Below are 23186 nucleotides of genomic sequence, written 5' to 3'. Positions count from 1 at the left end.
ATCTTTTCTTAATCAAGGCTACTGCTGAGTCCAATGATGAGAATCAGGCAGAGCATCTCTTTTACATATAGGTAACATAACTGCAACAATAAATAAACATTTATAGAAAAGTCAAAAAAGAGAAAAAAAAGATTATCCTGATTTATGTCAAACTCAGAAATTAGCAGTTTATTTCCAAGAACATTTAGTTTGCCTTCTTAACTATTATCTACTTAAACCATTTTGTAGAGACAATATGGAGATAACATGGCCAGAGATGTCAGACAGACCCAAGCCTAAAGCCCAGCATCACCACCAGCTATGTGACTTTGGACAAGTTGCTTCACATATCTGAACCTCAGCATTACCAACTATAAAATGAGAACAATACCTGACTTCCAGCCTGCATATGTATGTGTGTGTGATCATGCGACAAAGTACTGTAAGTAAACCTAGCAGCTCAATGCCTAGCATTTGGAAAGTTAACAAAAAACGGTAATTAGATTTGATGTAGTACTTTACATTTTAAGGCTACACAACCTCTGGGATGACCATTTCCATTAGCAAAGTTACCAGTTCAAAGACACTTCCCTTCTTGTGACTTTCAGAATGTGCTCAAACCATTTTTTCCAAGGGAAAATCTCCAGTATGTTATGGAAACACTATAAAGAGGAATTTCCAGGAAAAAAATATAAATATAGATAACAGTAATAGATGTATATAGACTCATAAGAACCGTAGACTCTTAGACCAGGAGGAAATACTGAAGATCATTTAGGTCTCATTTTATAAAATTTAGAAAAGCAAAATAACCTCTTTAAGAGCCCTAAGTAGTTAACGGTAATGTGAAGACAACCCATCAGTTTCAGAGATAGACCATAATCTACTACCTATAATTTATCTCCATACTTTAGAATTATTATTTTCAAAGGGGTAAATGCAATTCCCAAAACAATAGCTCATACTTAGGTTGTCTCTGTAAAAATTACAAAGACAATTGCTTTTTCTCTATGATAACTCACACTTATTCACAGCTAACTCTATACTCTGACTTTCAGAGACAGTATCTCTCTCCAGGATGCTGGTCAATGCATGAGAGGCACAGGGGATTGTAAGCGAGTGGCCAGTCGTTTTGTCATTTACCATGTGCCAGGCTCTGCCTATGCTTTCTCATTTAATCCTCACCCACAACCCTTTAAAATGCATGCTTTTATTTTCAACATTGTCCAAATGGGTGAATTAAGGCTTATCGAGATTAGGTAGTTTGTTCACATTCATACCGCTACCAAGTAGGAAAGCAAGATTTAAAGCTATTCTGTCTGACTCCAGAGGCCACAGAGATATCGAGTGTTTCTTGACACTACAAATTGCTAAATTCGTCCCTTCTATCTTATATTCTGATGTCCAGGTTTCCCTGTCTAATCCATGATAAATTATACTGAATGCATGACTTGATTCTCTAGCTGGTAGACTGGAAATTATAGTCACATAAACCAAAAGAAGAAACCAGCCCAGAGTTTTGTGCTGATACAGTTGAGTAGTGGGTATGGATGTCCCCTGGGCCTTGTGCTCCTGCAGATGGATGAATCGGGAGTGCAGCCTCTCTGGGGTGTAAACAGAATCACCCAATAGGAGGGGCCCATGTCCTGTGGGACCTGAACAGAAGAATCAAAATGTTCATATCCCTAAGGAAATGGCATTGCCTAAGTGCCTTTAAAAGGCTGCCGCCTTTAGCAGTTCTCTGCAAATTTGGTATGCTAAGTTCCAATAGAAAATGGGCAGATGGTGTGATGAAGTGATCTTTTCTTATTGAAGGCTACTGCAGGGCACAATGATGAGAATCAAGCAGAGCATCTCTCTTACATATAAGTAACATAAATGCAACAGTAAATAACACTTGTATAGAGCTGTTCATTTGGCAAGGGGTACAGAAACTGAAATCAGAAATTCGCTTCCACCTCACATTAGCCATATAACTTTGGGCTTCACAGTGACTCTGGATGAACTTTGGTGTCTTTTTAGATGATGGAACTAGTTTCATTTACTTTTATTTATGGATTATTCTGTTATGTCTACCAAATAAGAATGTTTTGGACATGGATGGGAAAAATACACAATGCAATACAAATATCTGATATTGTTACTAATAACTAGAATTTGAAAACAAGTTTTCTTCCATTTTTAAATGAATGTTCATAGACAGTTTATTGAGATTGATACAAACCGCTCGAGATCATTGTTGTCACTCAGTGTTAAAGGAAAGCCCTCCTGTCCAGAGCACATCACCCACCTCCAAATGGTAGAACGTGGAGAAACTTTTCAACATGATCCTTCCAAGCCCTGTGATTATACACCTTTGAAAATAAAGGTTGCTCAAACCGACATAGCTTACCCAAAACAAAAGGAAACTAGAGTTCAGTTCTCTGGGGGTGCAGTCTGGTACTTTTAAGGTTTTTACCTCTTTTCTATATTTTGATTATTAAAATATAATATTTGTTTAAAATAATCTAAAAGAAATTTTCATGATTTTTTCCAGTGGTGTCTAATGGGCCAGACGGCATTTTGAAAGCATCACAGGATGATCCAGATGAAAAGATAAGTAACCATCAGAGCAGCTTAGAGAGATAAGATCACAAATCAGCACCCAAAAATGACAATCATTAATTTTGTCACTAAATGACATAACAATAAACGGTATGACTCTTTTCCATTTTTTCTGTGGTTATTCAAGAGATAAGAAGGGGATCCCACCCTTAGTAAACTTCTGGGAAAAAAAAGAGACATAATGATGCATTTTTTCCCTCAAGTTTATTTATAACCCAAAGATGGTAACAACCTTTTTAAGGGTGTTAATCACCCATGTTTCCTTCTTAAACACTCTTATTTTTACTTCCACCTACAGGAAAAAAAAAACTTTTTATAAATAAGATTAGTCACTGAATAAAAGGAAGTAACTAAGGCTAGTGATTGCTTAATTATTTCATGTGTTAAGAAACTTTAAATTACTCCAATAAATTAAAAATTCATAATTGAACATTTTATGACTGTAGATACATTCTTGGAGTTGGAAAATACCTAAAGAGAGTCTCTCCTTCAATCTTTCACCTGACGAAAATATAATCTCTATGAAATTCCACACAAAAAGCCATTTGGCAGCTATTAGAAAATACCTAGTAACGAGATACTCCTTAATGGGACATGGGGACTAGCAGTTGGGAAACTCACTTCATTTACGTACTGGATATATATTTATGTAAAACAATAATTATTTAGAAATCTGACCCTACTATTTGGTTGCATTGCTGTATGCACCCACAGTATTCCACATAATTCCTCTCTCAGCATTTGCCTGTCTTCTTAAGTATCATTATCTCACTCCTTCAATTCAGGGAATGTGCCTGTCTTATTCCTCCCTCTTTCTCCAGCACCTAACATACTGCCTAGCAATGGATGCTTAATAAATATTTCTTGATTCAGTGCATAACAGTTTAAGTACATGTCCTAGAGATTTTCAGAATAAATCAAAGCATTTTTCACAACATCCTTTTTATATTATATGATATTTAACAGATCTCTTTTCCAGAATCAACAACCCCATATTTTGTGGCCACTTGTGACCTGACTGGTCCCAGAGTCTGCTCTGTTGAAGTCATGGTCTCCAGAATATGACTCATTTAGTCAAAATCCCCTTCAAGGTGTTACAAAGATTGAGAACAGGGTACTCCAGCAGAATACAGTGAAACTATTATCTCCTTTGATACCAGCTCACTGCCAACAAATGCTGTTTGTGCTTGTATCTCTTTCCTATTTAATCACATAATATTGTTTGGACTATATTGCATTGAGGTCCTATTCACTTTCATGTGAATTTATTTGAAGGATGCTCTCCTCATTGTTTGAAACTAAATATAAGATTTGAATTTTCTTGCTAACTTTTTCAGTTTATATTTCATATTAATAAGAACAGTGTTTATTCTTGATACTCTCATTTCACTCTCAAGATGTCCCTGCCCTCCCACACATTAACCACAATGTTAGTGTCACACATATCCTGGAAAGGACTCAAATTGAAGGAAGTGATCATGCTGATAATACAGAACCAGAGTTTTGAAAATTTGCCTGTCATTTTAGAGAAAATAGTCCCTATGTCCAGCATGAATGTGAGCACAGTTCTATGTATAGCAGCCCCAAGGTAATGACACAGACACGAATCGTCTGACACAAATCAACACAAGAGGCAACTTCTGATAGATTCAAAAAGTTAAAGCTTTTTACAGATGATAGCCAAGTAAAGAGTTTTTTCAAATCTAAACTGTTTTTCCATTAAATCTGCATTACCGTTTTAATACTCACTTTTGTTCCAGATAGCCCCGTAAGAATTCCCAATTAAAGTCAATAACTTTCACCAACTCCTGTTCTCATTGCCTTTATCCAGTCTATTACTAAATCCTGTCATGTCATTCTGCAAAGAGTCAGTAAGATGCTTCTTTCTCTTTATATTCTTGGCTCAATTTATTTAATAAACAGTAATCAACATCTTACCATGTATTTGTTGTAGGGGTACAACAAATTTATTTATATCTCCATCTCATTCTAGAAGGTAATATAAGTGAATTATAAGGTTACAAAAAGAAAGAAATGGAAGGAAGGAAAGGAAAGAAGGAAAGGAAAGGAAAAGGAAAGGAAAAGGAAAGGAAAAGGAAAGGAAAAGGAAAGGAAAAGGAAAGGAAAAGGAAAGGAAAAGGAAAAGGAAAAGGAAAAGGAAAGGAAAGGAAAGGAAAGGAAAGGAAAGGAAATCCAAATAGGAGCAACTAGCAAATGGGAGAAAAATAAGACAAAGGCCTAAAATGGAATTAAGAATGAGGCTTAAAATCCATCCCATGAAGACCTACAAATTTCCTTCAGCTGAAGCAAAGTTAACTTTAACTTTTTGGACAGTCAAGACAAAATGGAAAAACCTGATTAATTTCAAAATCAAAAGTGTTTCTAACATAAAAACATAATTGCTAAGAAGTACCATTCTCCTTAGTCCTAAAAGCAAAAAAGTGTTTTCCTCCTAAGGGTTTGTATAAAAACAGTATCTTCACTCTTAAAAAAAAAAAAAAAAAATACCCTGAGTTTCTAACTACTTTCCTATTTATTTCTCCTTGCTCGCAGACACTCTTGAAAATGATAGTCTACCCTTGCTGATTTCATTTACTCACTTCATATTCATTTTTCAACTCACTGCACTGAAAGTCCCATCCTTATATCTTCTCTGAAACTGCCTGGTAAATGAAGTTAAGTGCTCCATAACTTCACACTAATATTTGTGGCAAAATACTCTCATCTACTTCATGTATATCCACTTTCTCTCTTTTTCAAGCTATCTTGCATATTATAGCCAGAACAGTTTGCATTAAGAACTGACCTAATGTGGTTGCTTTTCTGCTCAAGGACCTACTGAATAGCAACCACATCAAACCTCAACACTTTCTTCCACTTTCTAAGGTTTCCATATTCAACTCCCTGCCATAATCTAACATATACTCTCAAGTTAAATCATGAGGAGTGGCATGTTTGACTCCTAATCCATATATGTCCCCTATCTTTCAAGCCTCAGTATCCCCAATCACATGTTCAGCCCTGTCTCTAGGCTCTGAACAACACTGCACTTGAAACAGGGAAATACGAACATTCTTCTGTTGATAATTTCTCTGGCAGTATGTTGCTCTGGTCTCACTGCTTGCTTATATTCCAGCCTTATAACTGAATAACTTTCATTTTTTTTCTTATTACTAGTATCTCATACTGACTTAATTTACTGAGTACTCAGGCACTGATACTAAGCCTTCACAGACTGAGCTCCACTTATATCCTGCCCTCCTGACTGTTTATTGACTGCCGCTTCAAGCTCCACTGATAGGTGACCTTTTTCCAACTTGACTTGTGTTTGTTTTGGCCCCTTGATTAGAATTACCCACTTTCCTTTCTTCTAACAGTCAAACATCTTGGTTTCACACGCTGCCCAATGTGTTCACTTTTCAGATGACCTTGATTCCATATCCTAGAGATGGCCTGGACTGCAGCCCATTGATTCTAGCTCCTGAAGTTCTGCAGTCTGGCTCATCTTGTAAACAGACAAACCCAGCCTCCTCATTGTAGACTCCACAGAGGCATTTATTCTACTCTCATGGGTTTTTTTGTTTTGTTTTGTTTGCTGTCTTCCTTTTTTAGAATGCTATACTTCTTTTCTCCAAAGCCAAATCGATCCTTCAAATCCCAGTTCAAGTCCCACTTCAAGAATATTCCAGTTTTTAACTATTGCATCATCTCTGAACAATATAATAGCTCGAATCTGCACTACATAATGTTTTATCCTTCTCTAGTCTCTCAACTCCAGGTATATAATGCAATTGTTGCTAATAACTTAGTAGTTACAAAACATATATTTAATTCAAGTATTAATTATATTTTAATACTCAGGAGACTTCAAAATAGGAAAGTTATGTGAGATTTTTATAAAACAAATTACAAAGTGTTGGACTATAAATTTAACCCCAAATAGATAGAGATAGATACACAGATAGATAGAGCATTTACATGATGCCAACGATGTAGAAAAATTTAGTCACAACCTTTCAATCATCTTCCAACATAAATTTTATTCTGCTATTGAGGTATTTCTAGAGAATCTATACTAAGAAGACCTAAAGACATATTGGAAAGAGTCAAATGTAAATCCTATAATGTAAGAAGGTTTTGGATGAACTGCTTTAGGTTATATTCTCTCTCAAGAGGTTACAATGCTTGTTCTAATATACGATGGTGTCAATTTCTTACACATTTTTAAAAGTATCAAAGTATTTAGCATCATGTGCCCAAACTTGCAACAAACTATATTTAGTATTTTTTATTAAAAATATAAACTACTAAAATTTTTTTGATGGATTAACAGAAAGGAACTATGTTTACAACACAAAATAAAAGGAGATAGCCAGACCAGATCTCTAGAATATATCTAGTTTTATAATTGTAAAATTCCAGGAAATACCAAATCATGCTGACAACAGATTTTTGAGATAAATTTCATTTCAATCGTGTATAGACTGTATGCAAAGAAATGGACCTGGATAATGTTTTTTGATGGTTTCTAACTTTATTCCAAGTCTGTATACAGTCTTTGTGAGCAGAAGACTAAATTGAATCTGGGCTCCACCAAGAAAAAAATAGGTGACCTAGGACAAGTCATTTAACTTCTTTAGTTTGTTTATTCACTTATACAGATAACAATAATAAATGCCCTGTCTTCCTCAAGATCATATAATAAAAACTGTGTTAAAAACTTACATCAAAATGTTTTACAAGTAATGTTTTACATAACATTTAATTATTATGAGTAAATAGAACCATTTAAAAACTAAATCTTTCAAGATTATATTCATTCAAATGGAAATAGCTAAATTTGTGCATGAATATCAGATGACTTCTTCCTGCCTTGGTTACTAATGAATGGCCAAGCTTGTTTCCGTAAATACATGGGCACTAGGATGTTTTTTTAAAAATACATGTGGCTCAAGATTAGACTTCTTCCGCTTTGTGGTATCACATGTCTGACCACAGCAACTATTTTAAATCATGGTCTATGACTTTTAATGACATCTAACTCCACACAAAGGGTCATCATTCTTAACTAGACGTGTGTGACGTGCTTAACTGCAATGTGTTTTTTTGTGTGTGTCCTTGTTTTTCTCTTTATCATTTTAACATGCATTTCTATAATACTTTGGTAATCTTGAAAACACTCAGGTCACCTTACAACATCAAGACAGGCATAGACCACTGTTTCCTTAAGTCTATAAAGTTTTGTTATAAAAATTGGCTAGCCAACTGTTCTTGGCCTAACATTAATCTAATAAAAGTGTTTCCAAAGAAAGTTTATGTAGTAAAAATTAATTGCTATTATTTTCAACTTTAGTTGAATTTTTAAATAAAAACACTAAAAACTGAACAATAGTATCTAATACTACTATTGAAATTCCATAGCTGGGCATGGCAGTACATGCCTATAATCCTGGCTACTCAGGATGCTGAGGCAGAAGGACTACTTGTGGCCAGGAGTTCGAGATTAGCCTCAGCAATATAGAAAGACCCTATCTTACATGAAATACAGAAAACAGGAAAGAGAGAGAGACAGATGGAAGGAGGAAGGGAGGGACGGTGAGAAAGAAAGAGAGAGGAGGGAGGAAGGGGGAGGGAGGGGGGGAAAGAGAGAGAGAGAAAGAGAAAGAAAAAGAAAGAAAGAAAGCAAAAGAAAGAGAGAGAAAGAGAAAAAGAAAGAAAGAAAGAAAGAAAGAAAGAAAGAAAGAAAGAAAGAAAGAAAGAAAGAAAGAAAGAAAGAAAGAAAGAAAGAAAGAAAGAAAGAAACAGAGAAAGAAAGAGAAAGAAAGGAAGGAAGGAGGGTGGGAGGGAGAGAGGGAATATTTGGTCAGCTGTATTGTTTAAAAAATCATTACTATTGTGGGTTTACGAGTTCTTGACAGTGTTTTAGGGTATACAAGGGGTTTAACACATGCAGTGTGTTGTCCCAGATAGAGCATCTACTTGAAGACAAACAGGGCTACATTCAAATCCTGTGAACTTCAGCAACCTAATTATTTGTATTATCTTGGGGAAACAGATAATAATAGTAATAATAACAAAAATAGAGAGAAAGTGAGAAAAAAATAGAAATCAATATCAGCAATAAATACTAAAATAAAAATAATAGGGGTTAAAGGCATAGAGAATACGGAGATAGAGAAGGTTTACATAAGTGTATTCAGGGAAAGCCCCTGTGACGAGACAATGCTGGAACCTGAAGGAACTGTAGAGGTGAGCTTTGTGCTTTTATGAGAAGAGCATTTCAAGGAGAATGGAAAACAAGTACAAAGTGCCCGACCTACCAAATGGGATTTATCGCAGGGGAGGACTATTACAAAACAGCCAGGTAGTTCTAAGAATCCAGGTGCTGACAGCAAGCACTGGGTACTTGGCAACTTGGCAAACCTCTGGCAGAGATTCTCCACCCCATCACAATGCACGCATAGCACAGAAAGAAGAACTACATGGGGTCTCTAGACAGCTGGACTTGGGAAGCCATAGAAGGCTCCACTGCTCGAGCCATGGAAGAGCATGGAAATTGCTAGAGGACTGGACTCAAAAGGGCTTTCGTCAGAGACAAGGAATATTCAGCAATGACCCACCTGGGTCAGCAACTGAGGACTCTACAGGATCAGAGATGACCAGACCACCAGAGTAGCTCAACCACCAGAACAAGAAGGTAGTGTGGAGGGACTCCAGCATAAACAGAGGATGGCAACCCAGGACCAGGTGAAGTTATCTTACTGTCTTAATACCACAGTTATATGGAAATCCCAGAACAACCAGGTTTTAAAATTAAGTAAGAGGAGATGAGAAATTTTAATTTTTTAGATACATAGTTTAGTGAATTGAAATTCATATTTCCTCAACTGTTGAGGGCAACAATAATGCAAATATATATATGTATATACATATATAAATATATATTTATGTATATACATATATAAATATATATAAATATATATTTATGCATATACATATAAATATGTTTATATATACATATATAAATATATATTTATGTATATACATATATAAATATATATTTATGTATATACATATATAAATATATGTATTTGTGTATACATATATAAATATATATATTTATGTATATACACACACTCACACAAATATACATTTGGCATGGAATACATACATTGCAGGCCAAGACATCCTTTTTATTCCCTACTCTTCTCTTCTGTGCTTTGTCATTAAGGCTATCTAAACTCTGGATATATCATCAATCGTGTATACACCAAATCCTGGATGTGCTAGGTAAATAATACTCTTCTGTAATTGAAGAAATAAATAACCGCTGTAAAATTACTATCAAGAAGTAGAGAGTGTCTGTCATGGGATCATAAAGCAAGGCTCTCTGAGCTGGTCTGGAAGATCAGGGAAGGCATTCTAATTTAGTTTCCTGAGTCAGGGAGCCTCACCACAAGCCCGTCAGGTAGGTATTATAGGTATCATCATAGTTATTTCACAGATGAGGAAAAGGGAGATAGTGTTTGCCTCTGGGGAATGTCAGACACTGGGGCGCTCAAGGAGTGTCACAAGCTTTCTTTAGCCTTATCTGCAATAGTTTACATTTCATAAAGAAAATAGTTTTGTGTTTTATTTGTGTAATTAAAAATTCATTTTTACCTAAATTTAAATAACTCATGCTGGAAGTCACCCAGCAACTAAATGCCAACACTGGAATTTGACTCATTTCTGTCAGGCCCCAATGCTTCTAACCAAAATTCTCTAAAAAAGAAATAATAAAAATAAAACCCAAATTTCCCATAATAAGCCAATGGGTATGTACATGATAGTAAACAAATATGTATAAAGAGAGATTTGAATTCAAGGTCTGAGGTTCAGGTGATTGTAATGTAGAGAGTAGGTCTCCAACAGATCTGCTGGCATTTGCAACCTATTACTGCTGATGAGCAAGTACTCAGAGCCCTTATTTGTGTTCATCCACTGTTCTACATAAAAGTTGTGACATTCCCTGGCTACTGGTGCTACAACTTGTGTGTGCTGCTCTAAGGGATGAAGAAAAGACACAACACTTAAACAGACCCATACATAAATATCAAGAGCAGCACCTGGGTCTTTGGCATCTCTCTAATGGCAGAAATCTTCCCTGTTGTCAAACGTACACACTCTCATAACCCATACATTGCACACACCGCCACCACCACCATCTCCACCTCCACCACCACTGCCACCGCCATTTTATCCAGCTCATTATTGGCAGAAAAGAGGGAAATTTATGGATAATTTGGAAAGTAAGAAAGAGTGATAGGCCTTATTTTATCACGATGTAGGCACCAATGTTTTTCTGCTTTGGAAATGGGAAGTATATAAGTCAGGAATTCTTTAATGTTACAGCAAAAATAATGCAAGACAAAAATGTAATTAAGCATGAAAGGAATTTATGTATTAGAAGGCTATTGGATAGTTCTCATCATCCTAGGAGGTCCAGAAGTTGGAAACTTCCTCCCAAATCCTGCTGCAAAACTGTCACACAAATTGGCGTCACCACCACCCCTGGGCACACACATTGCTGTTTTCAGGGTCAAAATCCCAGATATCAAGCGCCATCTGCTGCTACTGGATCCCATAGCACTAACGTGGGTTGTAGCTGTCACCGCGTCACCACTCTTGCCGGCAGCATTCTGCAGTTCCTCTTTTTCAGGTAACTAACTTTTGATTCACATCCTGCCACAGACACATCTGATTGACAGATACTATGGCATGTGCCCCTGTCATAGCTAAAAGAAAGGCCGAAACATTTGTAATTTTTTATGTATGTAATGGAAGATGGGCTCCATATTATAAGGTAGAGGATTCTTCAAGAAGTTTCGGCACTGAGAAATCAAATTGAATGACAAACAGGAACCAAAGAATGCCATGATAGAGATGAAGAGAACCCAAAACCTCTTTTTCTGTCCTTGTTTCCTTTTCTGAAACAAGTGACTAAATACTCAAAGTCCATGGGGAATATGACAGATCCATTCTAAAAACTCACTAACACCTGCATGTTCAACCAAGAAACAGCAAGTTCACATCTTATTTGAAGAAAACAAACCTTTATATAAGGGGAAGCATAGTATCACAAACTGGCGTACAGGAGTAAATAGGTGCCTGATTTGCTTCCAGTTAGCCAAGCCCAATAATGTCCTGCAAGCCTACAGAACTATGGCCTCTGATGTTCCTCCTCCACCCTGAAACAGAACCAATAGCAGCTGATCTTGTGTCTACCGCAACCCTCTCTTTCGTGATGAAGCAACATGCAAGTGGAATCCCAAGACAGACAAATGTTGTCATTAGTTAACATTGATTAAACTTAGTGTTTGTGTTGCTAAAATCCTCAGTACTATAATCATTTCTTATTCATGGGCTATGATAATAACTATGTGAAATCTATTTCTGATTAATCTTCCCACCTAGTCCTTAAATATAGAATATTAATATATTCAATACAAATATAAAAATAACATTTGATTTTATATTTATTTAAATATATTTTTTCATCCCTAGTATATGTATTAAATATACTAATATAGAGCTATGTATCTAGATCTATAAAAGAGTCAATAGTTCAGCAAAAATTTTGCTATTAACTTTTCAAGGAAATTACATACTGGCTTTTTTTTTTTTTATGTGAAAACCTACCTCAAAAAAAAAAAAGAAAAAGAAAAAGAAAAACCAGAAAGTGATTTGTTTAGAATAATTCCATGTGAGCCATGACCTATGTTCACTGCTGTTACACATCAAATGGCTGAAATGTAGTTGAGTCCTAAGAAATAGCATTAAAAACAAAATTACATACTTTGTAACAATATAAATAGTATACTAACTGAGTAAATAGATTGTATGTGAAAATAGATGTAATTATATAATTATGTTACATCAAATGTTACATGCAAAATATTTGTATTCTGTTTAGTGAGCTTAGTTATTCCAAAGTAATCCTTTATTATATTTATAGATTTGATGTAAAAGTTCCTCTTCAGTCAATGCTGCCAAATATAAGTATTAAAGCTGTCACAAGTGCCTCAATACTTGTCAGTCATTTAAGAATCTCCTACAAAATGGCACCTCAACTTGAAATATTTCTACTTGTATAAATAAAACTTCAGATGTTTTTATACTTGTCTTTTAGAAGACAACATCATCTTGATTATTTACCTTTGCATAGTTTTCTGTTCTTATGTTTTATAACACTTTTTAAAAATTAGAAATACATTTTATATACTTTTGTTACATACTGGCTTTTAATTACAATGGCCTGTCATGACACCTAGTGGCTAATGGGCATATTTTGAAATCCCCAATTTGATCAATGTAAATGATTTTTAATTTTTTTTAATAAATACAATGACAATGTTTCCTTTTGCAGATTTTGTCACATTTTAAAAATAAAAGAAGTATATAAAATTTCTCTTTTGTGTCACAAAGAAACTGAAAACAGTTAACTGTAACTAAGAAAGACCACCTTTTAAAAATTGTACCTAAATCTTCAGATAATATATTAGCTATCAATCATAGTTAAAAAGGAAGAAAATAACATTATGTAAGTTCAAAGTGAATGTAGGCATTGTTATCAGTTAACCCTCTAAAATTATAAAAATATAAGGTGGAATCATTCAACATAAAATTCCCGGGATGGAAGTCATAGATTTATAGTCCTGATTGTGCCTCAAATTAGTTGTGTGTCCTTGAACAAATTGTGCAACCTCTCTGTGCCTCAATTCTATAATTAGTAATATAGGAAGGTCAGAATTTACAGGCCTTTTGAGCAGCTTCTTATGTGAGACTCTACAAATTGCTGTCAGTCACATGGCCTTCCTCATCTAGGCACCTGTTCCTAACAACACAACAGAATATTAAATGCTCCATTCTGAACTCAAGGTTTAATATATATCAGCTTTTCTGGCACATATATTTTCTTTTGGATCATAAATTCATAATATATACTTAATATTTAATTCATTTATAGTCTCAATCTTGAAATGTTTGGTAATTTTATTAACTATTGAACAAAATGATATTAATTTTGAATGTTTCCTCAAGTTGCTTCACTAAAATGAAAAAGGAACCACTAGCATCTTTCCTTAATATTTAATAAGCATATCTTTTTCACTTTATTCTAGAAATTTATAATTTTGCATAATTCTATTAAGTCTTCTCACAGACTTCCACTGTCTACATCTGAAGAGCTCTAGTCCTGATAGTTTGAACGTTTGAACTTATTTTACAGTTATCCCTCCTTCTCCACACTAGGCACCCCCAACACACACACACACACACACACACACACACACACACACACACACACACGCACATTCTTACCATCTTTTTCTTACCGTCTTTCTCTTCTATTTTAGTTTTCATTTTTTTAAAAAAGTTGATTATTAAATATTTCAAGCATAGAGAAAATTTTAAGTCAATATGTAAAACACCCATGGATCTATCACTTATTTTTGTAATCTTAACATTTTGTCATATTTTGTTCAGTAAAAAAAAATGGAATACTGCACAGACAATTAAGATCCTGTATACCCATCTCCTGCTTCCATCTCTATCAGAAATCACTATCTATATTTGGAGTTTATAATCCACCTGCATGTCTTTATATTTTTATTACATATAACCAGGAGCAATACATGTATGGGTTTACGTTTTAAAACATTGTATAAATGTTTATATAAGTATATATTCTTCTGCAATTTGTTTGTACAGAAGTTGTTAATTTCAATGCAGTAAACTTTCCAATCTTTTTCTTTAAGTTTTATACCTTAGTTTTTCCTTAAGAAATCTTTCTGTAGCTCAGGATCATGACAGGTTCTGTACTAATTTTTTAATTAAATCTTTAATATTTTTGCCTTTAACCCATTGTTTTGGGTATAATGTAAGGCTGGTATCTAAGGTCATGGACTTTTTTTCTATATGGATAATCAACCATCCCAGCATCAATCTATTGAATTGTGCTCTGATTTTCACCTCTGTAGTATTTTATTTTTCCATATGAGTAGGACTGTTCTGTGCTGTACATTTTTCTATTTGTCTTTACTTGCGCAGATATTATACCATTTTAATTTCTATAATTTTAGAGTAAACCTGGGTATCTGTTCTCTCCACCATTTTGAAAAATGCCTTAATTATTTTTGACAGTTTTTTGAGGTATGAATTATAGCAAGAATTTGTCAAAGTCAAATGAAATAGCTCTACTGAAATTTTCCTCGGAATTACATTGAATGTATAGGTTAATGAAGACAGAGTTGTGTTTATAATATTTTCCTCCATGGACATAATATAGCTCCTTATTTATTTAGCTTCTCTGTTTTATGAAAATACTAAGTTTTCTCTAGAAACTCTTGTACATCTCTTGTTAAGTTTATTCCTAGGGTCTATATAATTTTTGTCACAATTTAAATGCTATGCTTTAAGCTATATTTTATCTTTGCTTATGCTATATAAAGAAAAGCAGATTATTTTTACATGTTAATCTTGTATTTCAACAGCGTAATTAACCTTTCTTTAGTGCCAAACAATTTGCCTATATAATCTTTTTAGATTTTCTTAGTAAGCTGATAGGCCTTCCCAATGCAACAATAATTTTGTCTCTTCACTGCTAATAGTTATACTTGTTTGCACTTTGCACTAGGTGTGGCCTCCAGCAAACATTTGATAGAAACAATGACAGTAATAGGATAGTACTTCAAATGTTTTATTCTTAATATGACATTTGCTGTAAGTTTTTGGTAGAAACCCTTCATAGGATAAAGGGATTTCTGCTTTATTCCTAGTCTTCTTTATTGTAAATGAGTATTGCATATTTATCAAATACTTTTTCTGCACGTATTGGGATAATCACATGGCTTATATCTATTAATGTGATGAAATATACTAAAATATTTTATAATAGTAAAACTTCCTTGAATTCTAAAACAAGTCCGATTTAGCTCTATTGTATTCTTTTACATATTAAAGATGAGCCTGTAATTTTCCTTTCTCATGTTGTCTTTCTTTGGTTTTGATATAGAGGTTTTACTAGTTTCATAAAATGTGTTTAGAGATATACTCATTTTCTACTCTTTGGAAAAGCTGATGTCATGTTGGGATTTCCTGTTCTTTGCACAATTGATTAAGCTTCTTGTAAAATTAACCGGAGCTGGATTTGTGTTTCTGTGAGTGTGGATGGAGACAGGGGTATAGGAGGAGGTATGCTGATGCACTAGGAGATGAAGATTTTCAAACTTTCATTTAATTCCCATAATAGTTAAAGATCTATTCAGATTTTCTAATTATTTTTTTAGTCAGCTAAGATATTTTTGGAGAAATATGACCATTTGTTTTTTAGTCAGAGTATTCTCCTGTGATTCTGTTTCAAATCTATTGGAACTGTAGATCTGTAGCCATGACCTTTTCTTCTCCCTAATGTTGTTAAAGGTCATCTCTCTATTTCTCCTACATCACTTTTGTCAGAAAGACTTCCTCATATTCTATGTAGAAACAAATTTGTTTCTTAATCCTTTCTGTATTCCTTTTCTATTAAATTATGACTATTGTTTTATTTCATTAATTTGTGCTTTTACCTGTGTACTATTCCTTTCCCTCTGATTTCTATGTTTTTTTTTGTTTTTTTTTTTTTTGGTACTGTTTCCCTATCTTCTTTGTTGATCGCATACCTCATTATTTTACAGTTTTCCTTCTTTTTAAAATATAAGCATTTAATGCCATATAATTTATCCTTAAAAAAAGTCATTTTAGGCTTGGCACAGTCATGAATGCCTGCAATCCTAGCACTTTAGGAGGTCAAGCTGGGGGGATTGCTTGAGGCCAGGAGTACAATCAAGCCTGGGCAACATAGCCAGACCCTATCTGTACAAAACTTTAAAAAAATATGTGTGTGTGTGTGTGTGTATATGTGTGTATATATATATACACATACATATAGTCACGCTGGGCTGGGCACGGTGGCTCACGCCTGTAATCCCAGCATTTTGGAGGCAGAGGCGGACAGATCACGAACTCAGGAGATCAAGACCATCCTGGCTAAAATGGTGAAACCCCATCTCTACTAAAAATGCAAATAAAATTAGTCGGGCGTGGTGGCGGGTGCCTGTGGTCCCAGCTACTCGGGAGGCTGAGGCAGGAGAATGGCGTGAACCGAGGAGGCAGAGCTTGCAGTGAGCTGAGATCCCGCCACTGCACTCCAGCCTGGGCAACAGAATGAGACTCCCTCAAAAAATAAAAAATAAAAATAATGGTGGTATATGCCCTAGCTACTCTGGAGGCTGAGATGGGAGGATTGCTTGAGCCCAGGAGTTCAAGGTTACAGTGATCTATGATCACACCACTATGCTGCAGCCTGTCTCTTTAAAAAAAAAAAAAAAAAAAAAAAATCATTTAAGCATTCTCCCACAAATTCTGATACACGACATGTTCATTATCTTTTATTCACATTTTCCAGTTCTTATTTTGACTCTCTGTTTGATCCATTATTTAGAGTGTGTTTTTGTTTTATTTTGTTTTAGTTTCTAATTGTTTAGTTTCTAAATGTATGAGGAATTTTTAAGACATCTTTTGAAGATTAAATTCTATTTTTCACATTTTATTGTGGTGTAAACACTTAACATGAAATCCACACTCTTATCAGATTTTTAAGTGCACAGTACAATACAATACAGTGTACTGTTAGCTATAGGCACAATGTTGTACAACAGATCTCTAAATTTCTTCATCTTGCATAACTGAAACTTTACACCCATTGATTAGCAACTCCCCATTTCTTACTTCTCTCACTCTCTGAAAACCACCACACCATTCTCTGCTTTTAGAAGTTTAACTATTTTAGATAGATTATTTCTCATAGAAGTTGAATCATGTAGTGTTTGTCCTGCGACTGGCTTACTCCACTTAACATAATTTCCTTAAGATTCATCCGTTTTGTTGCATATTGGAGGATTTCCTTCTTTTTCAAGGCTAAATAACATTCCATTGTATGTATATACCACATTTGCTTTATCCATTTACTCAGCTCTTTAGGTTATTTTTATATATTGGCTATTGTGAATAATGCTGAAATGAACATGGAAATGCTAATATCTCTAAAATCCTGATTTAAATTTTTTTTGGTTAAATACCCAAAAGTAGGATTGCTAGATCTCATGGTAGTTTTTTGGTTTTTTTTTTTTTTTCAATTTTTTGAGGAAACTCCTTACTGTTTTCCATAGTTGCTACATCATTTGGCATTCCCATCAACAGTGTACAAGGGTTCTGATTTTTCTACATCCTCACCAACGCTAGTCTTTGGTTCTTTGACAGTAGCCGCTTAACAGGTGTGAGATGATAGCTCATTGTGGTTTTGACTTGCATTTCTCTGATGATTAGTGACACTGAGTAGCTTTTCATATACCTGTTACATATTTTTATGTCTTCTTTGAAAATGTGTCTATACAATTTTTTTAATTGGGTTTTTGTGTTACTGAGTTGCAGGATTTCCTTACCCTTACAACCCACAAAACTATGGCATGAATATACACATAGCAAAGTATAAAGTTTATTTCTAAAATATCTACTTTGTTCCCACTACAAGGATGGCAGGACATTTTAACTCTCATCAAGCCCCTCTTAACTTTCTCATTTTTGTTGGCAGCATTTTAGTTCCACTTTTTTCATATCTCTGAAATTATTATTATTGTTCATACAAACAATAGTTGTGTACATAAAACTCCAAGTGTACCATTTTCTCTGTTCATCATCTCTTTTCTGAATCTCAGTCTCCCTGTAGCTCTAATTTTTTTTACTTTCTTTAGTATATGTATTTGAATCTTTCATTGAGAATCAAATAGTATGTGTAGAACTTTAAATATATACAGAATGTGTAGTTGTTTTCTCTTAATATTTGAAGAAAATTTTCCATTATTTTCTTGTTTCTGTTTTTGCTACCGAGGTATCTGCAATTATTACTTCAAAGCAATCTTTTATTTAGGTCTAATTACTATTAATTTTTTCTCTTTTACTTTGGTAAAACTCTACACTTTTATCATGCTGTATCAACATGTGGAGGTACTGATATAAAGATAGATGTATACATAGATAAATGGATAGATGGATGGATAAATAAATAGATAGAAAGATTTCTGCTGAGGATTTAAACATAATCAATCTTATTAATCTTTTATTAGTTATGAAAATTCTCACCATATTACCTTACAGACTCATCTTGTTATATCATCACGCTATTTTTTGAATAATTTTCTTAGGTCCATCTATTAATTCACAAATTCTTCCTTTAGCTAATCTGTGGTTTAATCTGTCCATTAGTTTGTTTTTTAGTGATTATATTTCTCACCTCCAGAAGTTATCTGTTTTTTTTTCACATCTGTCTAATCTTTTGAAATATGGTTTTGTTGTTTTCAAAATTGAGATTTTTTAAAATAGATTATTCAGTTTAAATATTTTTGTTTTATAGTTTCTATTCAGCAATTCTACTAGCTGAAGATCTTAGGAATCTAATCTCGCTTCTTTTTTAAATTTGGTATTTTTTCATGAGGGTTTGTTAAATTGTGTGTTTGTAAATTTTGGATACTAAGCTCATCTTCAGCATGGATTTATCCAAAGGAGTCTTGTGTGGCCTGTGTTAACAGATGTCATTCCAGGGATAGATTGTCTGCCTTCCGCTAGGTGCCCCAAGGATATTACCAGTCCATACTGCTTTTTACATTGATCTTGAGAATTTTAGGAGCTCACGGATAGAGTAAATTTAAATCCCATTACCATGATTACAAGTTATCATGGAAGGCTTCATTTTTTCATCTGCAGCCCAGGGCCAAGAGACCTAAGCTTTCTTGTTGTCTCCTATGCCACTGGAAAGATATTTTCTAGTTCAACCTATTTCTGATTGTTATCCCTCTGAAAAACAGATTAGAGGGTTAGCGGATCTGAATACAAACTTCCCACAGGTACAGGCATCATACCCCAGGTGCTAGCTTCCTTCTTTTTCCTTAACCAGGAAAGAAAAAAGAAAAGATTAGTTGCCAGGGTGAGTCACAATTCCAGTTTTCCATCCTACCACTATGATTTTCAATTCCCACTTTGTATATGAAATTGAGAATTTTCCTTTCTTACTAGTAAGAGCAGCCATGAATTTAAAATAATTTTAAAATTATTTTAGCCAGAAAATCTCTTTGTTTTGTATTGGAAGCATTTTCAGTTACTTGGTTGGTTCAAAAATTGCTGGAAATAAAAATAGTCATCTTCTTTCCCATTCAATTACAATCTCCTTGAGTTGACAGCAACTGTGTACATAAGCTAAGGGTAACTACAGCTAAAATATTGCTTTCCATTTTAAGTGAAAACACTGTTCTCAGAAAATGACCATGATCACTAATTTTTTTTTTTTTTTTTTTTTTTTTTTTTTGAGACGGAGTCTTGCTCTGTTGCCCAGGCTGGAGTGCAGTGGCCCAATCTCAGCTCACTGCAAGCTCTGCCTTCCGGGTTCACGCCATTCTCCTGCCTCAGCCTCCCGAGTAGCTGGGACTACAGGCGTCTGCCACCTCGCTCAGCTAGTTTTTTGTATTTTTTAGTAGAGATGGGGTTTCACTGTGTTAGCCAGGATGGTCTCGGTCTCCTGACCTCGTGATCCGCCTGTCTCAGCCTCCCAAAGTGCTGGGATTACAGGCTTGAGTCACCACGCCCGGCCAATCACTAATCTTTTAAAGTTACATATAGTGAATTGGCATTATCATGGGAAAATATTATCAGCAACAAAATAATATTAATAAAATTTATCAATTATTAAGCACTTGAGATGTATTCGTTATTACTAATCCTTATAATAATTTTCCTCAGAAAACTAACATTTATAATATAAAGTCACTTGTTCATAATCATGCACATAGTTTGATGACTCAGTTGGAAATATAGATCCATCTCTTTCTAACACCAAAATTGGTTATCCCCACATCAGGGGCTTCTATATGTCATAATTGACCATGATTCATGCTGCTTATTTGGGATTTGTTTACCTGGCAACTCTTTAACTCAAGCTTGCCCAAGTAAAACTTTCTCTCTTTGTCTTGTTCACTATATTCGCCTCTATCAGCATGTATATCCAGAACTTACTTAATCTGTAAACCTGCCTAAATTGTTGCAAATAGAGATTAAAGTCATAAAAAATATGCAAAATGCAAATAAGCGTACAGACTGTGTCTTATTTATCTATATAATCTTCTGTTTCACATAGTACATGACTTTATTAATACACAAAATTAAAGTGATCTGAAAATACTTTAATTCCTAATATTGTGAATATTTATCTAAGTGCTTCATAAAGTACCTTATAGCTTACAATAAAACATATTATGAATATAATCTTTCTTATAAATATTGAAACCTCAGTCCTTAGCACTATGTCTATAAAAACATGGAACATTTATTTTATGTAAAAATAAAGATAAAAGCTGAATTTGAAGACTTAAAAATTTAAAACCATAATTCTCTCAAGTAATAAATGTGTGAAATTTAACAAATTTAAGTGTACAAAAATCATTATTTTTTTAAAGTGGACATATGTCCTGTCAGTAAGTTTAGACTTATTATGAAATAAACCACAATGTAACTTAAGCCATGTGGTCCCGGGAGGACGGTGGCGTCTTGCTGTGATCCATGGCACTAACAAAAAAATAGGACACATTCTGTCATCCTTCACCCTCCTCCCCTTCCAGGATTGACCTGGGACAGGAAGGCATAGCCATCCTGAGTTATAACTAACAAATGTTAGTTTCCTGAGGAAAATTATTATAAGGATTAGTAACAACTAATACATCCCATTGCTTAGCAACTGGCTCTCATCTTCTCAGGAAAGAAGCTTTTTGCTGCTACTCAGACTTTTTTATTTCCTTCTCCGATACTAAAAATCTTTATTTAACCTGGGAACAGGGGTGGAAAAATTTCTACTTGCCCTCAAAATTTATATTTTATATTCTGATGTAGGCATTTGAACTTTGAAGTCAGTAATCCTATGTTGTTGTTGCAGTCGCCCCCTGCACGCTGTGTCTCACTCTTCCCTGAAGCAGTGGAAGCTGCAGGTCTGGCTGCCCAGATGTTTGGGATAGGTGGGAGTGGTAGAGTGTGGAAGGGTAAAGCAATTTGCAGAGAAATAAAGAGAGAAATTTGCCTACTCGATCTACCAAGAAAAGACAAGTCGTGGAAGCCAACAAAACTTGGCTTAAACAGCAGTAAAGATATTAGCTTGAACCACATAAAGTTATCCATATGCTACCATTTTTACCTTATAAAAACCAATTTCATATGATTCAACCTAATAAAAGTGTTATGTTATGAGGCAGTTCATCTCACATAATCTATTCTCTCTTCAGCAGAAATCAAAGACCATTCTGAATCTATATTTCCATATTAAGGAGGAATATAATTTCCTTCATAATGCCATCCTAAGAGACTAGGGTTGTCAACTGTCCATCATCAAAGAATTTTTCCATTTCATTATAATGTAAAGGCTATTTGGGCAGACTGTGAATGCCTAGGGAGTGGTACATACAGTATACTTTGAGGTGTAAGAGTATACACATTGAAGCCCGATGGCCTGGATTCTAATGCCCAATCCACAATCCACTATTTGCTATCTGTATGACCTTTGCATGCGCCAATTTTTAAAAAATCTGTAATGCAGGGATAATCACAGTATCTATTTTATAGATTTGTTATGATAATTAATTGAGTTATTTGTAAGGCTTACAGATCAGTGCTTAGTATATTCTGTGACAAATCAGTATTTATTATAATTGTTATTATTATTCTAATATATTATGGGTTGAATGATGCCCTCCATCCTATATTCATATGTCAAAGGCAAATCTATAGAGACAGAAAACAGACTAGTGGTTGCCTGGGACTCAGGGAGGGTGGAGAGTGGAAGTGGGTATGTGGGATATTATGGGAGTGATGGGCATGTTCTAAGATTGGATTGTGATGATGATTGCACAAATACTATATATTTACACATAAAATCTCAATTTTTACAAGAAAGATGAATGGTTTTATGGTATGTAAACAACTCCTCATGAAAGCTATTAAAAATGACTTATTGATAATTTTTAATTCAAATATATAGAGATACTATTTGCATTTTCATAGCCAATATCATGGAGCTGTAAACATGTAAGGCAAATAGAGAAGCTTAGCACTGTGGAAAAAGCTGTTGCCATAGCACAGCTAATTAACATCTTTAACATCCCATTTTCTTTCTATTAGCAAAACCACCTCTGGACATCTCAACATAGAAACATTCCTACTCTTTAATTATGTGTGTTAGTTTATTGTGTTTTATAGTTTTCATCTAAGGAAAATCTGATTGATCCCACTATGGGACTGATTGCCTAATATCCCAACAGCATTTGCTGTATTTTATGTTCAGGATACTGCCACTTGAGAAAGGATTATTTACTGTGACAAATCTTAAATGGGAAATGAAGCAAAATTAACTAGTAAAACATTTTCTGTGCCAGAGTCATATGTGCATTACAAGAAGGAAAAACAAACTTCCCTTGAGAGTGGTTTTAATTATT

The 23186-nt window shown here is 34.4% G+C and overlaps 1 protein-coding gene and 1 long non-coding RNA gene across 2 annotated transcripts in view; one reads left to right on the top strand and one right to left on the bottom strand.

Annotated features, from left to right (window-relative positions):
• LOC126950039 (uncharacterized) overlaps nt 1-23186 on the bottom strand; it is a 45540-nt gene that overhangs the window by 4673 nt on the left and 17681 nt on the right. The window lies entirely within an intron of this gene.
• RGS13 (regulator of G protein signaling 13) overlaps nt 9033-23186 on the top strand; it is a 51025-nt gene continuing 36871 nt past the window's right edge. The window contains exon 1 of the mRNA XM_050783095.1: nt 9033-9330. The gene's annotated coding sequence lies outside the window, so the exon portion shown is untranslated. The remainder of the gene's footprint in view (nt 9331-23186) is intronic.

This window comes from Macaca thibetana, chromosome 1 (genome assembly GCF_024542745.1).
Source record: "Macaca thibetana thibetana isolate TM-01 chromosome 1, ASM2454274v1, whole genome shotgun sequence".
Taxonomy (NCBI): Eukaryota; Metazoa; Chordata; class Mammalia; order Primates; family Cercopithecidae; genus Macaca; species Macaca thibetana.
The sequence above is the reverse complement of the archived record's forward strand: the minus strand, read 5'-3'. Positions and strand labels throughout refer to the sequence as shown.